We start from the raw sequence: 21,936 nt of genomic DNA on the forward strand, positions 1-21,936 counted from the left end.
TTCGAGACCACGACACCATCAGCTGCGCTAATAGCTTCGACATACTATTCGACACTCCGTGTATGATATACGCTGTCTTAAGACTGTATCTATAGTATTCGATATTTAATATGAAAATTGTACCAGAAAGAGGCGCTTTTGCTGGGTCATCATTGCGCTGTAGCACTGAAACGGTATACTATCGTTGCGCGCAGGTTAAAACACTAAAAACATCAACTACAGGAAGCCTTTACTTACCGATATGTAGTTTCCTGTCATTTTATTATAACAAATCGTAGATAAGACGACGCGTTTCCGAGAGATCCTCAGTCTACTGATGCTCTGAAACGGCTTATGTTCATACACGTACTCTAGAAAAAGAAAACCCACCAAATATGTTGTTTGATGTCATAGAATATGGCGCCTCCTGTGTTCTGCTCGTGAGGTACAACGTAGTCACCTCTCACTGCCTACATTCCTCTCCATGAAGCAAAATCTGACATGGGAGATTCTCTATACTACGCTCTGCAGTGTAGTGGAACGTGGAATTCCACGCTGCAACGTCACCACCTCCTCGTCCACGTGCATTTTCACGTCCCGCGAGAGGGCAGCTTTAATCCCATGTATGCGATTACGCAAACTTTTCCGGTGTATTGTACGAGTCGTTGATACGGCCAGCAGAATTTACTGAAAGAGGAACTAGATAGCGATTCATAATTTTTTGCCAGCATTCACCACTGGGGCACTCTACGGTCATTTACGCTAGGGGACAGCACGCGCCGTCGGCCTTTCGCTGTGTATAAAAGGTCCGCCGGCGTTCAAGTTATCTGTGAGTACCGCTGAAATTAGCTAGCAGCGTTAATACATGAAAGTGGCCGCGGAAATATTGTCTTCAGGTGATTGCATGATCTGGCTGCACACTAGAGAAGAATTATCATGTCACACGTAGACTCAGGAATGGTGTTGGTTTTCCTGTTGGCAGCAGGAGTGGTCAGGCCACGCAAGGCGGCGTTTACCTGGTTGGAATGTTCCGCGGAGGCAGTCAAGACGCATGCCCATCCACGTAAGTAAGAAAATAAAAAGTATTCTACATTAAACATAAGCATCCTATTTTCTAAAACTCTCCCATTTTCGTTTAATGCTGATTTATTCTTTGAAAGTTAGCTAAGGAATTTGAAAATTGATACACTTAACAATACCAAAGCTTTTAATAAAATGTTTCTTGCAGAGCTTACATACACTGACTAGCCAGGACATTATGACCACCTATCTAACAGCCGGTATGTCCACTTTCAGCACTGATAACAGCGGCGACGCGTAGTTGCATGGAAGCAATGAGGCCTTGGTAGGTCATTGGAGTTCACATCTGCACACACACAATGATGATCCAGCAAAAGCGTAAATTCCGGGGAGGTGAGCGATTAGCTCTGACGCCACGTTCAATCACATCCCAATGCGTTCGATCAGGTTCAGATCCAGGGAGTTGGCAGGGCAGTACATCAATTGGAAATCGCCATTGTGGTCATCGAACCACTCCATCACACTCCTGGCCTTGTGACGTGGCGCTTTACATTGTTGAAAATGCCACTGCCATCGGGAAACACGATCGTCATGAAGGGCTGTACGTGGTCTACAACCAGTGTACGATACTCCATGGCTATGGTCCCTTGCGCCACTGGACCCATGCATGCCCACATGAATGTTCCCCAGAACATAATGGAGACGCCACCATCTTGTCTCCGTCCCGCAATACAGGAGCCAAGGAGCTGTTTCCTTTGAAGACGACGGATTAGCACCCCGCCTCCCCACCATCGTAACGATGAAGAACGTATCGGCATTCATCAGACCGTGCAAAGCTTAGCCACTGCGCCAACGTCCAGTGCCGATGGTCACGTGCCCATTTCAGTCATCGTTGCCGATGTCGTGGTGTTAACTTTGGCACATGCATGGGTCGTCGGCTGCGGAGGCCCATCTTTAGCAGTGTTCCGTGCACTATGAGTTCAGGTACCGTTGTACTCTGCCCAGCATGAAAGTCTGATGTTAGTTCCGCCACAGTTCACCGGCAGTCCTGTTTTACCAGTCTACCCAGCCTACGACATCTGACATCTGTAATGAGGGGTGGCCGCCCAACCCCACGACGAATGGACGTGATTTCCCCTTTGTTTCGCCATGTGTTGAAGACACTCGTCACAGCTCTGGTTCAAATGGCTCTGAACACTATAGGACTTAACTGCTGTGGTCATCAGAACTTAGAACTACTTAAACCTAACTAACCTAAGGACATCACACACATCCATGCCCGAGGCAGGATTCGAACCTGCGACCGTAGTGGTCGCGGAGTTCCAGACTGTAGCGCCTAGAACCGCTCGGCCACTCCAGCCGGCTCTCCTCGAACACCCGACACGTCGTGCGGATTCCGAAATGGTCGTTCCAAGCTTCCGGACCATCGCAATCTACCTCGGTCAAACACAGATACACTACTGGCCATTAAAACTGCTGCATCAAGAAGAAATGGAGATGATAAACGGGTATTCATTGGACAAATATATTATAATAGAACTGACATGTGATTACATTTTCACGCAATTTGGGTGCATAGATCGTGGTCTCGCGGTAGCGTTCTCGCTTCCCGAGCACGGGGTCCCGGGTTCGATTCCCGGCGGGGTCAGGGATTTTCACCTGCCTCGAGATGACTGGGTGTTTGTGTTGTCCTCATCATTTCATCATCATCCAGGAAAGTGGCGCAATTGGACTGAGCAAAGATTGGGTAATTGTACGGGCGCTGATAACCACGCTGTTGAGCGCCCCACAAACCAAACATCATCATCATCATCTGGGTGCATAGATCCTGAGAAATCAGTATCCAGAACAACCACCTCTGGCCGTAATAACGACCTTGATACGCCTGGGCATTGAGTCATACAGTGCTTGGATGGCGTGTACAGGTACAGCTACCCATGCAACTTCAACACGATACCACAGTTCATCAAGAGTAGTGACTGGCGTATTGTGACGAGCCAGTTGCTCGGCCACCATTGACCAGAGGTTTTCAATTGGTGAGAGATCTGGAAATGTGCTGGCCAGGGCAGCAGTCGAACATTTTCTGTATCCCGAAAGGCCCGTACAGGACCTGCAACATGCGGTCGTGCGTCATCTTGCTGAAATGTAGGGTTTAGCAGGGATCGAATGAAGGGTAGAGCCACGGGTCGTAACACATCTGAAATGTAACGTCCACTGTTCAAAGTGCCGTCAATGCGAACAAGAGGTAACCGAGACGTGTAACCAAACCCATACCATCACGCCAGGTGATACGCCAGTATGGCGATGACGAATACACGCTTCCAATGTGCGTTCACCGCGATGTCGCCAAACACGGATGCGATCATCATGATGCTGTAAACATAACCTGGATTCATCCGAAAAATGACTTTTAGCCAGTCGTACACCCAGGTTCGTCGTTGAGTACACCATCGCAGGCGCTCCTGTCTGTGATATAGCGTCAAGGGTAACCGCAGCCATGGTGTCCGAACTGATAGTCCATGCTGCTGCAAACGTCGTTGAACTGTTGTGCAGATGGTCGTCTTGCAAACGTCGCCATCTGTTGACTCAGGGACCGAGACGTGGCTGCACGATCCGTTACAGCCATGCGGATGAGATGCCTGTCATCTCGACTGGTAGTGATTCTAAGCCGTTGGGATCCAGCACGGCGTTCCGTATTACCCTCCTGAACCCACCGATTCCATATTCTGCTAACAGTCACTGGATCTCGACCAACGCGAGCAGCAATGTCGCGATATGATAAACCGCAATCGCGATAGGCTACAATCCGACGTTTATCAAAGTCGGAAACGTGATGGTACGCATTTCTCGTCCTTACACGAGGCATCACAACAACGTTTCACCAGGCAACGCCGGTGTGTGAGAAATCGGTTGGAAACTTTCCTCATGTCAGCACGTTGTATGTGTCGCCACCGGCGCCAACCTTGTGTGAATGATCTGAAAAGCTAATCATTTGCATATCACAGCATCTTCTTCCTGTCGGTTAAGGTTCGCGTCTGTAGCACTTCATCTTCGTGGTGTAGCAATTTTAATAGCCAGTAGTGTAGATTGCGCGCCTTCCCCATTCTACACGAGGACAGCACGCTCACTGATATCACAAGCAACGAGTGTGTGTCTAGCAGTCACTCATCGCTAGGTGACGCTGCTATCGCCTGGGCGGGTTTATATCGACAGTAGGTTGGTGGCGTAATGTTCTGGCCGATCAGTATCCCAATAAGACAGCCTGAACATCATTAGGTAGGTAATGAGAATCGAAACGACGTTCCCCGTGCATACTGAGCATCGTGTGTCGAGCAGGCTTTGTTTAAACTGCCTACCAGCTATAAACAACAACAAAATAAATGAAAGTATCTTCCTGACCATTACGGTAATGATATCTCACGACTCTTCAGAGACAATCCTGGTATTCTGGGACACATTTAATCCAATCAACATACGTCATCTCTCCTCGCTTTATGTCGAACGAGTAGCACTATTAAACTTGTAAGAAAACCGATGATGTACAACAATTCCATTTGTTTATCCCGTCTTTAAGAGTAAAACAACACATGTTCGTAAGAAGAAGGTCATAACAATGTGTCTTCGGCATCACGAGATCGCCGATTTCTGTAAACGGAAATATATTGTGAATTTTATCTTGCTTACTGCTAATATTAAACTTAAGAATCGTTGGCTTGTATTTAATGAAAACTACTATAAAATTATTTAAATTCTATTATTCAAGAACAAAAATTATAGTCCAGGTTTCTTTATGTAAGATGATTGTCACAAATAACCAGATCTTCTGACGCCGCACGTAAACTGTTTAAGTACAATCATAGACACTGCTCGACACAAAAAAGTGAAAGACACAGAAGGAAAGTAGGAAACGAAAAGAAACTCTTTGTGATGTTATTTTATGAGCAGCAATTTCGATACCGTGCCTGCGTCTTACAAATAAAATGTCGCCCCTGTACGGGAGTAACATTAAGGGCGTGTACGGGTACAAGTTAGACACATGGACGACGACATGTAGAAGTTTGGGTCTGACCGTGAGTCGTGTTAGGATAGCCGAAGGTGTTAAGGCAACCGCTCGCTTAAAGAAGGAAATCTGGGTTCGAGTCCCGATCCGGCACGGATCTGCATTGTCGTAATTCCATAATATAGCCGAAGGTGGTTCATATTCGCAACTGCGATACATTTCATATCTTTCAGAGCCTCTGCAGTCGCCGCAGTGCCTGTTCCTCCGGACATGCACGTATGTCCGAAGGAGAATTGCATCGTATTTCTTCATAATACAGGCACTGCAGTTTCGTACTGGAAGGACAGGGCTTCTCCCCAGGCCGCCGCTATAATCGCCGACGATCGTCACCCGAGATACATCTGCATCTACATGATCGCTCTGTAATTCGCGATAAACTGCCTGCCAGAGGTTTCATCAAACCACCTTTAAGCTATATCTCTACCATTCCACTCTTGAACAGCGCGCGGGAAAAACGAACGCTTAAATCTTCACGTGTGCGCTCTGATTTCTCTCGTTTTATCACAATGACCGTGTCTCCTTACGTAGGCGGGCGGCAACAAAGTATTTTCGCATTTTGAGGAGAAAGTTACTGATTTAAATTTCGTGGAAAGGTCCTGCTGAACGAAAATCGCCTTTGTTTTAATGGTTGCCTTCCATCTCGCGTACCATATCCGTGGCACACTCACTCAATTTCGCGATAATACAAAACGAGCTGCCCTTAGTTGAATTTTTTCGATATCCTCTGTCAGTTCTATCTGATGCGGACTCCATACCGCGCAGCAGTACTCCAGAAGAGGACGGACAAGGCAGACCTGTTGCATCTTCTAAACTTTCTGTCAGTAAATCGCAGTCTTTGTTTCGCCTTCCCCATAACATTATCTATGTGATCGTACCAATTAAAATTATTCGTAATTGTAATCCCTGAATTTTCAGCCTCTAGATCCGTGTCAGTTATCGTGTAACTGAAATTTACTGGATTCATTCTAGCACTAGCATGGATGACTTAACAGTTCAGACGCGCAGTTTGTCACTGAACAAGATGTGACGCCCTTCATTCAGCAGTCACGCTTCCCGGACGCGGCACAACTCCAAACACAGCCGTTCGTGTTGGTGTTGGTGTTGTGTTAACGTCAGCATATGCATGTGGCAGTAAATCCGTAGTACACCTGCTGTTAGTCTCCGATGAATGGTTTCGGGATGACGCAGAATGTTGCAAGAAGTCCATTACTTCTTGTCGGCTGGGAGTTGGGAGGTGCAGATGTGAAAGGGTTACGATGTGCTTGGTGCAAAATAAAGCGATCCACCTTTGCGGTGCTCAGACGTAGGCGACCAGGATCCTGACTAAAGGTTTCTACGAGGCGCAAAAAAGAACAACTATCGCATCCGAATGACCCACAAATCTGCACGATTCGATCAGCTGGTCAAATGGAGACCCACAATGTGGCCCCTTTCCAAGATCTGTAAGGTGCTGATGACGCTGTTACACAAGAGTGCGCGGCGCCTCTGGGTCATTCACAGTGATCACTTAACATCTGATGGTCTTCACGCCCCTTATATATCCTACCGTGTTAGATACAATCCCATTAAAATTACTTCGTGACTGACGTTTCAGCGAGTCGAATGGTATGGGCTAACCGCATTCCAATTTTAATTGGCATATAACATTAAACAAGAACAACACTAATTCTGGTGGCCGCTCTACTTGTCACAGATAATTGCAGTTTTAATTATTTATGAAGGCGTGTTATAAAGTAAAGACTCTGAATTTTTTTATGTAAACTCAAGCGTTTGTAAATAAAACAAACGTTCTACATCTTTATTCTTCATGTACACCTATTTGCAGCCCTCTGCCTGTAGAGGGCTCCGGACTGTAGCGTGTAACATGGCGGTGCGTAACGTAACCATGTCGGTGTGTGAGAAACAGTGTGCTATAGCACACTTTCACAGTTTCAAATTCGAAGAGCTCCTCCACATACGGAGCACCCTGCACTTCAACATGACAATGCCAGTCTACACACCAGTGTTGCAACTTCTGCAACAATCTGATGCCTTGGTCTCACTGTCATCGATCATCTTCCATAAACTCCCGAATTGGCCCCAGATGATTTTCATTTCTTTCCAAAACTTAAAGAACACCTTCGAGGACTTCACTTTTATAGTGATGAAGCAGTGCAAGCAGAGGTGAGGTTGTGGCTTCGTCAAGAAAGACATTCTACAGTGATGGTATCAACAAACTGGTCAGTCGACGGGAGAAGTGCGTGCATCCCCAGGGTGACTATGTAGAGAAATAAATATGTAGACATGAAGAATAAAGATGTAGAATGTTAATAAAGTTTGCTTTATTTAAAAAACTTTAAGAGTTTCCACATAAAAAATTTGGAGGAATTACTTTTTTGTCAGGCCATATATACATGGTGTGTTGTGATAGCGCGACGCAAAACAAAAAGGGGTGCAAGCCCCCTCCATGAAAAACACGACCACAATATAACTCCGAATTTTACTGTTGGCACTACATACGCTGGCAGATGTTTACCGGGCATTCGCCATACACACACCCTGCCATCGGATCGCCACGTTGTGTACCGTGCTTCGTCATTCCATACAACGGTTTTCCACTGTTCAATCGTCCAGTGTTTATGTTCCTTACACCAAGCGAGGCGTCGTTTGGCATTTACCGATGTGATTTACGAGCAGACTCTCGACCATGAAATCCAAGTTTTCTCACCCCCCGCCTAACTGCTATACTACTTGCAGTGGATCCTGATGCAGTTTGGAATTCCTGTGTGATGGTTTGGATAGATGTCTGCCTATTACACATTAGACCCTCTTCAAATGTTAGCGCTGTCTGAGTCAACAGACGAGGTCGGCGTGTACCCTTTTGTGCTGTGGCCGGCCGGGTGGCCGAGCGATTCCAGGCGCTACAGTCTGGAACCGCGCGACCGCTACGGTCGCAAGTTCGAATCCTGCCTCGGGCATGGATGTGTGTGATGTCTTTTGGTTAGTTAGGTACGAGTACGAGGAGGTGGAGATTTCTTCTGGATAGCACGTCGCAAAGCATCCGAGATATGCTCAATAATGTTCATGTCTGGCCAGAGGAAGTGTTTAAACGCAGAAGAGTGTTCCCGGAACCACTGTAGCAATTCTGGACGTGTGGGGTGTCGCCTTGTCCTACTGGAATTGCTAAAGTCCGTCGGAATGCACAATGGGCATGAATGGAGGCAGGTGATCAGACAGGATGCTTACGTTCGTGTCACCTGTCAGAGTCGTATCTAGACGTATCAGGGGTCCCATATCACCCCAATTGCACACACCCCACACGATTACGAAGCCTCCACCAGCTTGAACAGTCTCCTGCCGACATGCAGGGTCAATAGATTCATGAGGTTGTCTCCATACCCGTACATGTCCATCCGCTCGATACAATTTGAAACGATACTCGTCCGACTAGGCAACATGTTTCCAGTCAACAACAGTCCAGTGTCGGTGTTGACAGGCCAAGTCGAGGCTTAAAGCTTTGTATCGTGCAGTCATAAAGGGTACACGAGTGGGCCTTCGGCTCCATCAGCCCATGCCCATGATGTTTCGTTGAATGGATGACACGCTGACACTTGTTGATGGTACAGGATTGAAACCTGCAGCAATTTGCGGAAGGGTTGCACTTCTGTCACGTTGAACGATTCTCTTCAGTCGTCGTTGGTCTCGATCTTGCAGGATCTTTTCCCGGCCGCAGCGACGTCGGATATTTGATGTTTTACCGGATTCCTGTTATTCACGGTACACTCGTGAAATGGTCGTATGGGAAAATCGCCACTTCATCGCTACCTCGGAGATGCTGTGTCTCATCGTTCGTGCGCCGACTATAACACCACGTTCAAACTCGCTTAAATCTTGATAATCTGCCACTGTAGCAGCAATAACCGATCTAACTGTGCCAGACATTTGTTGTGTTAGATAGGTGTTGCCAACCGCAACGGTGTATTCAGCCTGTTTACATATCTCTGTATTTGAATACGCATTTCTACACCAGTTTCTGTGGCGCTTCAGTGTAGTATTTTATACTACCTAGCCTTAAGTGTCGGCGCGAAGTACTTGTAGGCATATTATGAACGAAAGCTCCTAGTTGATTCGTGGCCATACAAGCAAGCCTGCCAGCGAAGACAGAGGGCTCCTTTCGGTCTGCGGGTGCTGCGTGCGCAAGCGCTTTCTGTTTTAGCTGCATGTCTGCTTTACACAGACCGAACTGCAAATGATGTGATGATGGACACGACACTCGGCTGACGTCCTGGCGATTAAGATACCGGATGCGCATTCTGCAGGAATAGACGTCAAGCCCCCATCCGCTATCCTGATACAGGTTTTCTATGACTTTGGTAAACAACTTCAGGCGTATTATGCCAGAAATGGGACTTGTCATTTACTGGGTATTGATAAATTGGCATATATAGGAATATGGTCGTGACGCCAAATCATCACTAAAGAGTCATTGAACATCTGTTAGGATATGCCACATCGTCTTCTGTTTATTTTTTTTCCCGTAGGCGACGATGTGGAACGCTAACAGGTGCCTACTGGAAATGAAGAATTACTGCTCAACCTTCCCCCATATAGTGCCTTCTGGTTCGCAGTAGTTAACAAAGGAAACCGGCTGTCACGCGAAGCTATACTATTTTGGAACAATAAAGTTAATTCAGGAATGTTTTCCCATGTTTTTGATCACTTACAAGCGGCAATAATTGACGTCGAGATGAGGGGAAAGAATGGTAAAAGAAATGAGAGCACAGGCAGTTTGTCACAAAATTACAAACATTTTGATAGGTTTGGCGCCCAGCACCAAACTTAAAATCAGTATGGTGCCGAGAGAGGCATTTTAAATATGCATTTTTTGTTCGCTGCTGAAGAAAACCGTTTTCAGCACCAAAGTGTCCATGTAATTTCTGTATTAACAAAAACACAACAACCACAATTCGTGTTTTCTTTCCAGTTTTACTGCAAACCGCTTTGACTCGTTTCGAATTCTGGTTTCAGGACGTGCTTCAACGGGGTTTATTGCGTCAATATTTGTAGTAGGCAGCAGGTACGCATGGTTACAATTGCGTAAAATTATTATATCTGATTACAGTAAATAACTGAAGTAAAAAAATATAGCGTGTATAGGCCCACCAAATCTAATCAATTCGATAATATGTGAGAAATGTACGCATTCAGTCTTTTAGTAAATTAATCCTTGTGCTGAAGAACATTGGAATAAGAAGTCGCAGACTTTGTAACTAATAATGGTGTTATTTAATAAAATAACACTATTATTGGTTACAAACTCTACGACATATTATTCTGATGTGCTTCAGTACAAACATTAAATTATTAAAATATTGAACGCATACATTTCTCACATACTGTCGAATTGATTTGCTTTGGACGCCCAAATGCGCTATATTTTTTCTTTTATTTACTTAACCTAATCATATATAATAATTACGGATTTTTAATGTTTTATGTTGTTTCTTTCAAACAAGAGATTATACGGAAATATCAAGAAGTTGCTGCTCCACCTAGAGAAAGGTTTATTTGAAATTCCACAATCTCTAAGATAGGAGTTACTTGGTTACACTGTGTGTTTTTAATTAGAAACTGAGAAAGCCTCGTCGTTTGGAGGTAGGCTCCTAATAGAACACAAGGGCGACTAGACCCTCCCGCTAGACAGACGCGTCGGAAGAAAAGGTTGGGCCAGAAGTAGTTCTGTCTAGCACCGTAAAACAAGTAATGGAAAAAAATGAGAACACGATCCTTTGTAATCACGGCCGCTGACATGTAAGAAAAGGTTATGGGAACTGTGAGGACATGCTGCAGAGTAATGTCCCCGAATTTTTTATGTGACAATTTTTCAAGCTTTTTAAATCAGACAAACTTTATTAACATTCTGCATCTTCATTTTTCACGTCTGTGTATTTATTTCTCGATACGGTGACCTGTTGTCGAATACGTTTCTGCCAGCGAGAGATCAGTTTATTGATACTGTAATTGTGACTTTGTTGACTGAGCCACAACCTCACCTCTGCTTGCGCCGCTTCGTAACTGTCAAAGTGGTGTTCTTTAAGTTCTGGAGACAGAGGAAAATCGGATGGAAGATGATCGACGACAGGAGAACCCAAGACGACGGATTGTTGCAGATGTCGCAGCGCTTGTGTGTGGTCTGGCGTTGTAATGCTGTGGACGAACTCTTCTGCGATTAGAAACTCGATTACAGCACACTGTTTCTCATGCACCGACGTAGTTACGTTACACACTGTCATGTTTCGCTCTGCAATTCTAGCGGCATAGGGCTGCAAATATGCAGACATGAAGAATAAAGATATAGAATGTTTAGAACATTTATTTCATTTAAAAAGCTTTTAAGAGTTTTCACAAAACAGTCATTTATCCAAGACCGAATGGGAGCGCTACAGTATAACGTTGTTACTGAACGGCGCTACGGTATCGGAAATTATAATTCATGTTCCATGATGATCGTCTGGGAGCGGTGGCCTCTTGAATACTACGTGAAGTCTCATGATCCTCCGAATATTTTTAACGGCGAACGTCAAATTAATGCAAGGAGAGGTTGCATAGTTGGTAATCGTATTTCGCAGTTTACTGGAGAAAATTAGAAAGACATTGAACGGCATATAAGTGGCAGACCAAGAAAAATAATTATTTTGTAGGAATTTGAAGGAAATATTTTTGCAGAGAATGTAAAGAAAATAAACGAGGAATTCGTAGTGTTTGTGAGGTAGAATGGAGTCAACTGCAGAAGAAACATGGTTGTCGGAAAGGTCGTATCCAAGACGTGAGAAGGGTGCGGTGCAGTTTTCAGATCACACGACAGCTGCCTCTGAGTACACTTGGTAGTAGTCAGTATCCATTACATTTTTTAGTTCTCTTCAAAGTGATACTAAATCGATACAGGTGTACCTGGCGGGGCAGAATGCGAGATTCGATTTGCGAAAATTTTTCTTTTCTGAGATGGATAGGTACGTCCTTAGTAGTCGTTGTCACCTACCACCACCGATAACTGGCAGATTTAGAAGACGCACTTCACGGACTTTGCTGAGTAACCATCTCATTATTTAACTTCTTAGTTCCATAAGAATACTTAAAGAAAGAAGTAGTTTACAGCGTGGCATTTTAACAACATCCAGTCTAAACACGATGCGTGTAAAGCAGAAAATTTCTTAGGTGAATGAATCCACGTAAATGCTTTCCCACGTGGAGAATACTGTAGTACTTTTCGCCTCCGATAAACAGAAGTCGGTATCACACTGAGTGACAAGACGTTCTCCGGAAAGACGCACTCAGAAGGATGAGTGGCATTGTTGTGACAGCGTTTCAGAGAGTTCAGTCAGCGCTGCCGGACGTTCTACAGGATGAAGAACCGAGAACGGAAGCGTGAGGCTATTTGCGGCGAGCGCGTGGACGCGGGAGGAGCTCCCTACCTGTTGGCTGCCGGCGGTCGCCGCAGTGGACACGCTTCGCACACGCCGCGGCGGACCGCTTGCCGTAGCTCCTACTCCCTCCTTCCGCGACGACAGTCGGCCGCGCACTGACCAGAGCCACCTCAGCGCTCTGCGGAAACCGACGGGAGCGCCGCGCGGCCTTCGGCGGACAGTTGCAGATCGCGGCCACGCCCCCCAGCTGCAGGCTGCCGCAAGCGACGCCTGTCCTTCCGCGTAAACAACCCCTCCCTGCCCCACTCCCCCGCATTACTAACTGTATTGTACAAGACACATCCATTTAGTCTCGATTTGCTCGCAAAGTGCACAGTACAGATCACTTCAGAATTAAAAAAGCTTAAAACTGCCCCAATCAGTGTAGTTAATACACAGCGGTATACTAATAAGAAGTACAGTATAACACCCCAACGACCCCTTAAAGTTAATTAAGACAGAATATAATAAAATGTAGTAGGGAAGAGTTATCTTGGCAAATACGACATCTTTGCCGATAAGCTAACACCAAGAAGTTTTGATAACAACAACATTATACATCACTGAGAGTTTTTGTTATGAAAAGAGGACGAAGAAACCTCAGATTTAATTAATGGGCAAATATCCAAGTGATAATTACAATTAATATCTTGAAAGCTAGGTCCCTGGTGATGTTAGTCAGAGATAACTTTTATGTGGAAGAGAGTTGTAAGCGCAACGAAGAAATTCAATGCGCCTACAATACTCTTTCACAGAAGTCGCTTGCTGGCTCTCGTGCTGTAAAGACGTGCGAGAACAATTCTTGTCTTAGTTATTTAAAGTACGGAACGCGACGAGATTGTTTTGCGTTCAGAAGTGTTTCTTGCGTGACGTGATTCACGAACTTTGGAAACTGATTTTCTAAGCAGAGATAGGAACTGATAAACGCGTTTAACCGTGCATAACGGGTTAATTGAACTTTATTGACGAAACTAGTGAATATTGGACTTGACTTTCAAATGGTTGGAACTAAAAGAAGAGTGGATAGTACATCAAAGGACTGCACTCAATTAGTCTCGAATAGGACACAACTACACGACTTCACGAAGATAATACAATTACGCTGAAGAGTCAAGTTGTCGTAATTGTCAGGAAACTTAATTTTAATAGAACTGACTTTACCAACTAATTGCGTGTGCGTGTGGTGCGAAAGTTGTAAAGTATTTAGTGGTTCAAAAGGCTCTAAGCACTATGGGACTTAACATCTATGGTCATCAGTCCCCTAGAACTTAGAGCTACTTAAACCTAACTAACCTAAGGACATCACACAACACCCAGTCATCACGAGGCAGAGAAAATCCCTGATCCCGCCGGGAATCGAACAAAGTATTTAGTGGCCAAGGAACAATAAACTGTTCGTTCCAAGTGAAATATCAAGCGTGGACTACATTATTAAGTGATTTAATCAATGATAGTTAACCAACGACTGTTCAGCAGAGACAATTTAATCTGAATATCAAAATACCTACTTCATTAATTGAAAAGAGAACTTTTGAACATTTTTTTAACATTACGGCGTAGGTTCACTCAAACGTGGTCAAAGAGTATCTGTGGATCTCACTTCATACAGGTTTAACAACTCCATAGCAACGAGCCAACAACGTACGAGAAGACTGATAATTACAATGTTTCCTCGCAATTGGTGGTGTGTACGATGCGGATGAGATAAGATTTAACAACTACTGCATATCCGGGCAATTAATCATTCAGTCTTAGATCAGAAGAAGCATCCATCGTACGAGTTCGCATTTCTGTCTCCCGTTCAACAACGGGGACCTACGTCATCGCGCATCGTGTCTCAACTCCAGTGCGAGAGCTTGGCAGTAGCAGCTCTACGGCGTCGACAACACCAGCACGCGGTTGGAGTGCGGGGACGCCACAACAGACAACGTAAAAAGAGTTCATTTATTTCTATCGCTGCGCGAGCGCAGTGAATCGGAAACTGAAACATGCGATATCAGTACAAAAACTGTACGCTCCCTTTTTTTATCAAATGATGAGCGGAGCGGAAATAAGACTCCGTCAAAATTTCACAATGGATTTTTGTCTGGATTTTCATAGTTAAGCGTTAAATTGACCAACATAGAGTCTAGTTTTGCTTGAAACTAATCGGCGTAGTTATGAAAATCTTAATAAGTGATTTGTGGGAAAAGTGAAATCTTTCACGAACAACTGCCACGTCAAAAAGTTCATCTCTTCAAGGTCTAGTTATTTTGTGCACGGAACTTACATTGGTGTAGAAATTGTGGATTTATTATTTTCATGTTGAATATTAAATTACAGCATAAGTTGAAACCTCTCTGATTTCTCTTGATTCGAAAATCCTGTCATCCCCGCCTCCCCCACCTGTCTTGGTCATGATATATATTTATACTCAACGCGTCTTTTCTTTCTTCTCAGATGGCGGACGTAAGTACCTACATTGGAAGAACGTGTCTTGGTAAGTGCATGGGCACACCCGGGGAAAACCGTGAGAGATGTACAACGGAATTTTGCGGCACGATTCCATAAAGAAGCTCCACCAAAGGGAACGTTAATTCGATGACGAGAGAACTCTTCAGAACCGCATTCATTATGGATGGAAAGAGGAAGGTCGACCATCAACGCGACAACAAACATGCGCTGCAGTGACGGATTCTGTGGACAAATCTCCGACGGCCGGAGTGGCCGTGCGGTTCTAGGCGCTTCAGTCTGGAACCGCGTGACCGCTACGGTCGCAGGTTCGAATCCTGCCTCGGGCATGGATGTGTGTGATGTCCTTAGGTTAGTTAGGTTTAAGTAGTTCTAAGTTCTAGGGGACTGATGACCACAGATGTTAAGTCCCATAGTGCTCAGAGCCATTTGAACCATTTTTGACAAATCTCCCATACAATCATTGTGGAAACGATCTACTGAACTTGTAATTATAAAAACGACTATGCTGACACACATGAAAAAAGATCTGGAATTAAAATCTTTGAGGCCACCATTCGTAAACGAATTGAGTGATGAGGACATGCGCCGAAGACATGAAACTTGTTCAAAGTTGCTCGATGTGTCTGTGGCGTTCCCAAAGCGGAGAAAAGTATTCTACTCAGACGAATGTGCAGTTTATCGATCTTTTTGGAATAGGGGTATTTTTTTCTGTAACAAGGAAAACCCATATTATTATGAAAAGTTAGAGAATAATCCACGAAATGCTATGATCTGGGCTGCAATGTCCAGTAAGCACCTCATAGGGCCGTAATTATTTGACGGTACAGTAAATCATATTCTTACTTGTGAACGTGGCGTGAATAGTTTAGTCCAGAGCTACTGAGACTGAGCGTTCTTGCTGACAGTTGGCTTCAACAAGATGAAAGTCATGTCCACTACGCTCTCCGTGTTCGATAATTCTTTAATTAGGAGTCACTCCAGAGGTGGAAAGGGAGAGGATCAGTGCATCTGCCAGAGCCGATCGAGTGGCCGCCAGATATGACACCATGCGACAATTCTCTGTGAGGAATAATTAAACAGCAAGTCGCGAAACGACCTGCGCTTCAGAAAAATTTCACACAGGACCTGGCGCGCATCATTTTGTGCCGCGACAGTGATGGTGCCCACACTGATGATCTGGATGACGAAACAAGCTGCAACGTAATGTGTCAACGTTTATCACACATCTGCTATGACATGCTCGAAATAAATAAATAAATAAAGACACATCATGATCAAAGAGAGGGATGTGACAGGACTTTCGGACCAGACTGTATATACTCTTAATGATAATAGAATACAGATCGATATTTAAATACATTATATTTCATGCTTTTTGAACAAAGATTGAAAATTAAATAAAAACTGAAAAACGGTCAAATGTGCTGAGAAAGGATTTGTCTAAAAGTAAGAAATGAAATATAGGGTAAACCTACCTAACTCTCTGACATACTTTATTTCATGGTAGTAGACACTCTCTTTGTCCTTTAAGTAAGATAGGCCTTCAGAACATAGTTCCAATCGTCCTTAACAAATGGCAGGAATGTCCTCACATGGGAAACACATTCTGGGCGGGAATAAACGCTGTGTGCGAAACACGTAGTTCATTGTTTGCTGAATGGAGGGAAACACGTACACGTCGTTTGCTGCACTGTTCCTGTAATAGAAATTCATTAAGGTAAGTTTTTCAAGTAATTAGCCAGACACTTATATGTAGTTGTATTACCAATGTCACATATTTATAAACTTAGTCATCGTGAATGAGATTTTCACTCTGCAGCGGAGTGTGCGCTGATATGAAACTTCCTGGCAGATTAAAACTGTGTGCCCCACCGAGACTCGAAATCGGGACCTTTGCCTTTCGCGGGCAAGTGCTCTACCATCTGAGCTACCGAAGCACGACTCACGCCCGGTCCTCATAGCTTTACTTCTGCCAGTATCTCGTCTCCTACCTTCCGAACTTTACAGAAGCTCTCCTGCGAAACTTGCAGAACTAGCACTCCTGAAAGAAAGGATATTGCGGAGACATGGCTTAGCCACAGCCTGGGGGATGTTTCCAGAATGAGATTTTCACTCTGTAGCGGAGTGTGCGCTGATATGAAACTTCCTGGCAGATTAAAACTGTGTGCCCGACCGAGACTCGAACTCGGGACCTTTGCCTTTCGCGGGCCACTGTTCTACATGGCTAAGCCATGTCTCCACAATATCCTTTCTTTCAGGAGTGCTAGTTCTGCAAGGTTCGCAGGAGAGCTTCTGTAAAGTTTGGAAGGTAGGAGACGAGATACTGGCAGAAGTAAAGCCGTGAGGACCGGGCGTGAGTCGTGCTTCGGTAGCTCAGATGGGAGAGCACTTGCACAGTTTTAATCTGCCAGGAAGTTTCATATCAGCGCACACTCCGCTGCAGAGTGAAAATCTCATTCTGGAAACATCCCCCAGGCTGTGGCTTAGCCATGTCTCAGCAATATCCTTTCTTTCAGGAGTGCTAGTTCTGCAAGGTTCGCAGGAGAGCTTCTGTAAAGTTTGGAAGGTAGGAGACGAGATACTGGCAGAAGTAAAGCTGTGAGGACCGGGCGTGAGTCGTGCTTCGGTAGCTCAGATGGTAGAGCACTTGCCCGCGAAAGGCAAAGGTCCCGAGTTCGAGTCTCGGTCGGGCACACAATTTTAATCTGCCAGTCATCGTAGTTGGATTTCAATACCTTATTACTGAATCATTCGCTTAGAGAAATGACAACAACTCTTTAAGTTTTTTGTCCGTTTCAACAACAAGGGCTCCATTTGTAAGCAAATGCGCGAAGAAAGACATTCCAAAAATGGGTTATGTGAGCAAGAGAAGTGAAGAATTGAAGACCATTCTATTCGGCTGATGATTTTCGCGGAGCACTTCAGAAGGTTCTGGAAGAAAAGTGGACGATATACAAAGCTGCCAAACATTTCACCATGCCAAGGAGTACTTTAAAATAATATGTAGATGGTAGTGGTGGTAACAAAAACAATGTGACCATTGGCAAAATGGGCCGACGGTTTGTTCTTACGAGAGGTCTGGAAGATAGTTCGTTAATTTCATAACGCAAATGCAGGAAATAAGGCTCGGCATGATCCATAACCGAATAATCCATTAATGAGTGTAGCTCAGTGAAACTGGTGCCTAAGGGAAAACGGAAGTCAAACAACAATAGAAATGACGACATCTGCTCCACCATCAAAGAGAGCTAGAGCTGTGGAAAGAATGAAAGTGCTCGAATGCAGTGCTGTTTTTGTCTGCGATGGTTCCGTGAAGGTTGTTAGTCCACCCGTTCGCCTAATGCTAAAGTATTTATAATGGCTTGAAGAGAAATCAACTGTCTCTTAATAAATTTTTGAATTTAACTTTCAAGTCAAAAGGCTTAAGTTTATCTTTAATACGAGAATATAATATTTGTGCAAATGTTAATGACGCTGAAAATGAATGAAAAGTGCATTAAGCGAACTTTAACAATGCAAAAGAAAATTATCACGGAATTAAGCATATTATCACTAAGTTAAGTACATAGTGTAACAGAATTAGGTTTGCTATAACGAATTTAGGTAGCATGCCCACTTCGTTGACTACATTTTATAACTTCAACAGTTTTTCATTTTTTAAATGTTCTTTATCATGGGCTAGTAGAGCTATGTATTGGCCTCTTACAAGTAAAATACACAATTTCTACATTGAATATTTGTTTTGCTTTCTCATTTACAATCTTTATATTACGAAGTTAGATAGGTTTACCCTATCAGAGAAATGTTTGACCCACGTCGATTAATGCATGTGATTTCAAGCGCCATTCAAACGCACTTGAAACGTTTCTCTAATCTGTTTTATTTCTTACTCCTAGACAATTCATTTCAGAAAATATCTGACATTCTTTTTTTCAAAATTTTTTTCTTCGTTGAGCTAAGTATTTCAGTTTCATCTGGGTCTGCCTTTCAAACTGCATTACAAATTATCAATCTTATCGCTTCCCTTAATGGCTGTAGCTCTGTCATGATCGATAATATTCTACGAAATAAAAGAAAATGTGTAAAACTACACTTTTCTGTAAGCTGGCCACCAGGATCCAGTCAGTAATTAAAAAAAGTAGTGCACCGCCCATATGTTGGCAAAATTACGGATAACCTCGCAAAAAAGTTAAAATCACGCAACTGCAGACCTTCATGTTACAATAATAACAACACATTAAAATCTTTAATCAATAGTGAAGACAAACTGCAACGCTTGGTGTGTATAAAATTGCTTGTGAGCATTGTGGAAACGTGTATGTTGGTCAGCCAGGCAGAAATGTAGCAGTTACGTTATCGTGATATGAGAGAAGCTGGTGACTGGGAAAGAAAGATTCAACCTTTGTGGAACATCTCTTAACAGGAGGCTACTCATATGATGTAGGCTGTGAAGTTTTGCCTACTGTCAAGAAAAGCAGAGAGATGAGCCTACTGGAAATGCTTTAAATCATTAAACACAAGACACAGAATGGCAGCTTTGATTTAAATGTCCAAACTCAGTTTCCTTTCTCCGTTCTGTTAAACCAATTTTGAGTTAGACTAATTTGAGATTTCAATTTCATTTCATATGTTGTTAAAAGTAACGATATCTACATAAAAGTTTTATTTTTCATTTTTTGTTACATGCAACAATTTCTGTGTGATATGGTGTAGTATACATACTCTCTGTATGTCATAATTATTTGTATCTTTTGTATTATATCTCTGTACGTTGCACATCATTTTATCTGTGCTTGCGACACGTAGTTGTCATGTGACGCTGATCTGAGAAACTGGTAGACAGTTCGCGACTAAATAAATGATTCACTGCAGCCGACAGATTCGTCGTGAGAGAATTCAGAAACCGTATTGATATCTAAAAAGATTATGTACAGTACTGTACAGTATTCTGTTGTTTATTTCCGATACAGACACAACGGGTAGCCTATGCAGCTATATAGCTCTGAAAATGACCAGGGAGATTGAAGCTAGTCGTACTGCAAAAAATTGTGCAACTGGGACCGAAAAATAAAAGGTGTATAAATTCTTTAAAAAATATATAAATTTGCAGAAAATTAGGATTAATGTTGTCGTCACGTTTTGCCAAGCTGTAATTGAAAATTCTGTAAATGTTTGCAAAAATATTACGTGGACATGTTTGAGCAATGACTAATGCCACAGCAAATAGATAATCCCTACAATAGGGTATGGTGTTTCGTATATTTTTAAATAGACATCTTCCAAACCGTTGGATCGATCATACCGGTCATGACGATGTTGTGTTTTGCTCTTGGCCTTCTAGATCTCCTAATACGACACCCACCGGTTTTCTTGTGAGGTTTTGAGTGTAAATGCACCCACCGCCGAAAACAATTCCAGACCTCAAATTGCGCCTTTCTAACGCGCTAGCATAGATGACTACATATATGCTTTAGAATATATTGTGCGAAATGGATTATCGCTTAGGGGAGTCATGTGGAATACCTATAAAGTATGTGACATTATTCTTGGACGTTCTTTTTTACATTCTCTGTATTATTGTTGTATCGCTACGCATTAAATACTGTACTTATAGCCTTTCGTAATTGCGACATTCATTCTGAACTGCCCTGTACCGATACTACTATACAAAGACAAGGCGTTGTTTAAGGTTGTTTCCAAGAATCTCGAGAAGTTCTTGACCGATTTACCAAAATCCTGTTTAACGTTGTTTCCAAAAATATCGAAAAGTTCTTGACAGATTTACTTCAAATTTTTACGCGACACTCCAAGATAAATTCAGATGAACATAAGCTATATGTTTTTTAAACGACGATGTTATGGTTTCTGTTAAAACCGCCTCTGAGAAGAAAAGCGCTGTCTGTACTGTGAGAAGGTGCGGTTTCGGTTTCTTTCTAGCTGTCGGTTTTAACTACGTTGGCAGAGCATTTAAATTATAAGACATTGTTTCTCCCACATATATTGTTCCTCTGTAGGCTATACATCCGTAGACGTATACATAACTTTAAACAAAAATTATATATAGAACAATAAGCTGTTTTATTTTCTTTCCCGCTGTCAATTGTAATGTAAAACCCGTTTATTGGAAAAGTTGTATTTGTGGTTTATCGGCTTATGATTAGAGTGTTTCCTTATGGACCCAGTTGCTGGAGAGATCTCTCTCATGTTCCCCATACCAGTGATCTCAACTCATTTACTCATTCCCAGTTCCCAATTAAGGTTTCGTTTGCAATAGTAATAAAGATTGCTCAAGGTCAGTGAAAGAGGGCAAGAGGAGCTGGACAGAGAGGGGGAGCAGAAGATGGGCAGAAAGGGGGGAGAAGGAGGAGATGGAGGGAGAGGATGGGGAAGAAAGATATGACAGATGGGGAGGTGACAGAGGAACGGGGGGACGGGGGAGGAGGAGTGGATGGACAAAGGGTGGAAGGAGGCGGTGATGGAGAGAGAGTGGAGGCTAGGGAGATTAGAACGTATATCCCATTCCCACACATATTTAGCAATTGCGAAGCAATGCCGTGTTTGCTAGTTGCTTATTAAGCCTCGTTTACACTGGAGCTAAAGGAGGCGAATACAAGCAAACGAGAATTTGCTGATAATTCGCCAGTGTTCGTTACCGTCCACTTGTATCTGACAACAAGCATTTGTACTGGAAGGAGTGGAAGAGACAACTAGTGAACGAGCGTAGCGTGCTAACCCTACGAATGCTGTGCTTTTGTATTTTGGCCCTAATAATCGTCACACAGATTTTACTTGATATAGCAGCAGCAAACAGCATTTGGCCCTATTCGTTTCACATTCACAGGTGTTCGCTAGTTTTCCCTCTCTCTGTCGGTCTTTCGGTTTGCGGGCTCGGCACTTGGGCGCTCGCTTGGTAGAAAATTGACGAAGCCCTCAAATGTCCAACTGTGGACGTGGGAAGGTTGGCATATTCATTACTTGCTC

The 21,936-nt window shown here is 43.6% G+C and overlaps 1 protein-coding gene across 1 annotated transcript in view; it reads right to left on the reverse strand.

The window, feature by feature from the left end:
* LOC126175456 (choline transporter-like protein 1) overlaps positions 1–12,607 on the reverse strand; it is a 513,527-nt gene extending 500,920 nt beyond the window's left edge. The window contains exon 1 of the mRNA XM_049922260.1: positions 12,511–12,607. The gene's annotated coding sequence lies outside the window, so the exon portion shown is untranslated. The remainder of the gene's footprint in view (positions 1–12,510) is intronic.
* Positions 12,608–21,936: the final 9,329 nt, after the last annotated feature.

This window comes from Schistocerca cancellata, chromosome 3, assembly GCF_023864275.1.
Source record: "Schistocerca cancellata isolate TAMUIC-IGC-003103 chromosome 3, iqSchCanc2.1, whole genome shotgun sequence".
NCBI classification, from domain to species: domain Eukaryota; kingdom Metazoa; phylum Arthropoda; class Insecta; order Orthoptera; family Acrididae; genus Schistocerca; species Schistocerca cancellata.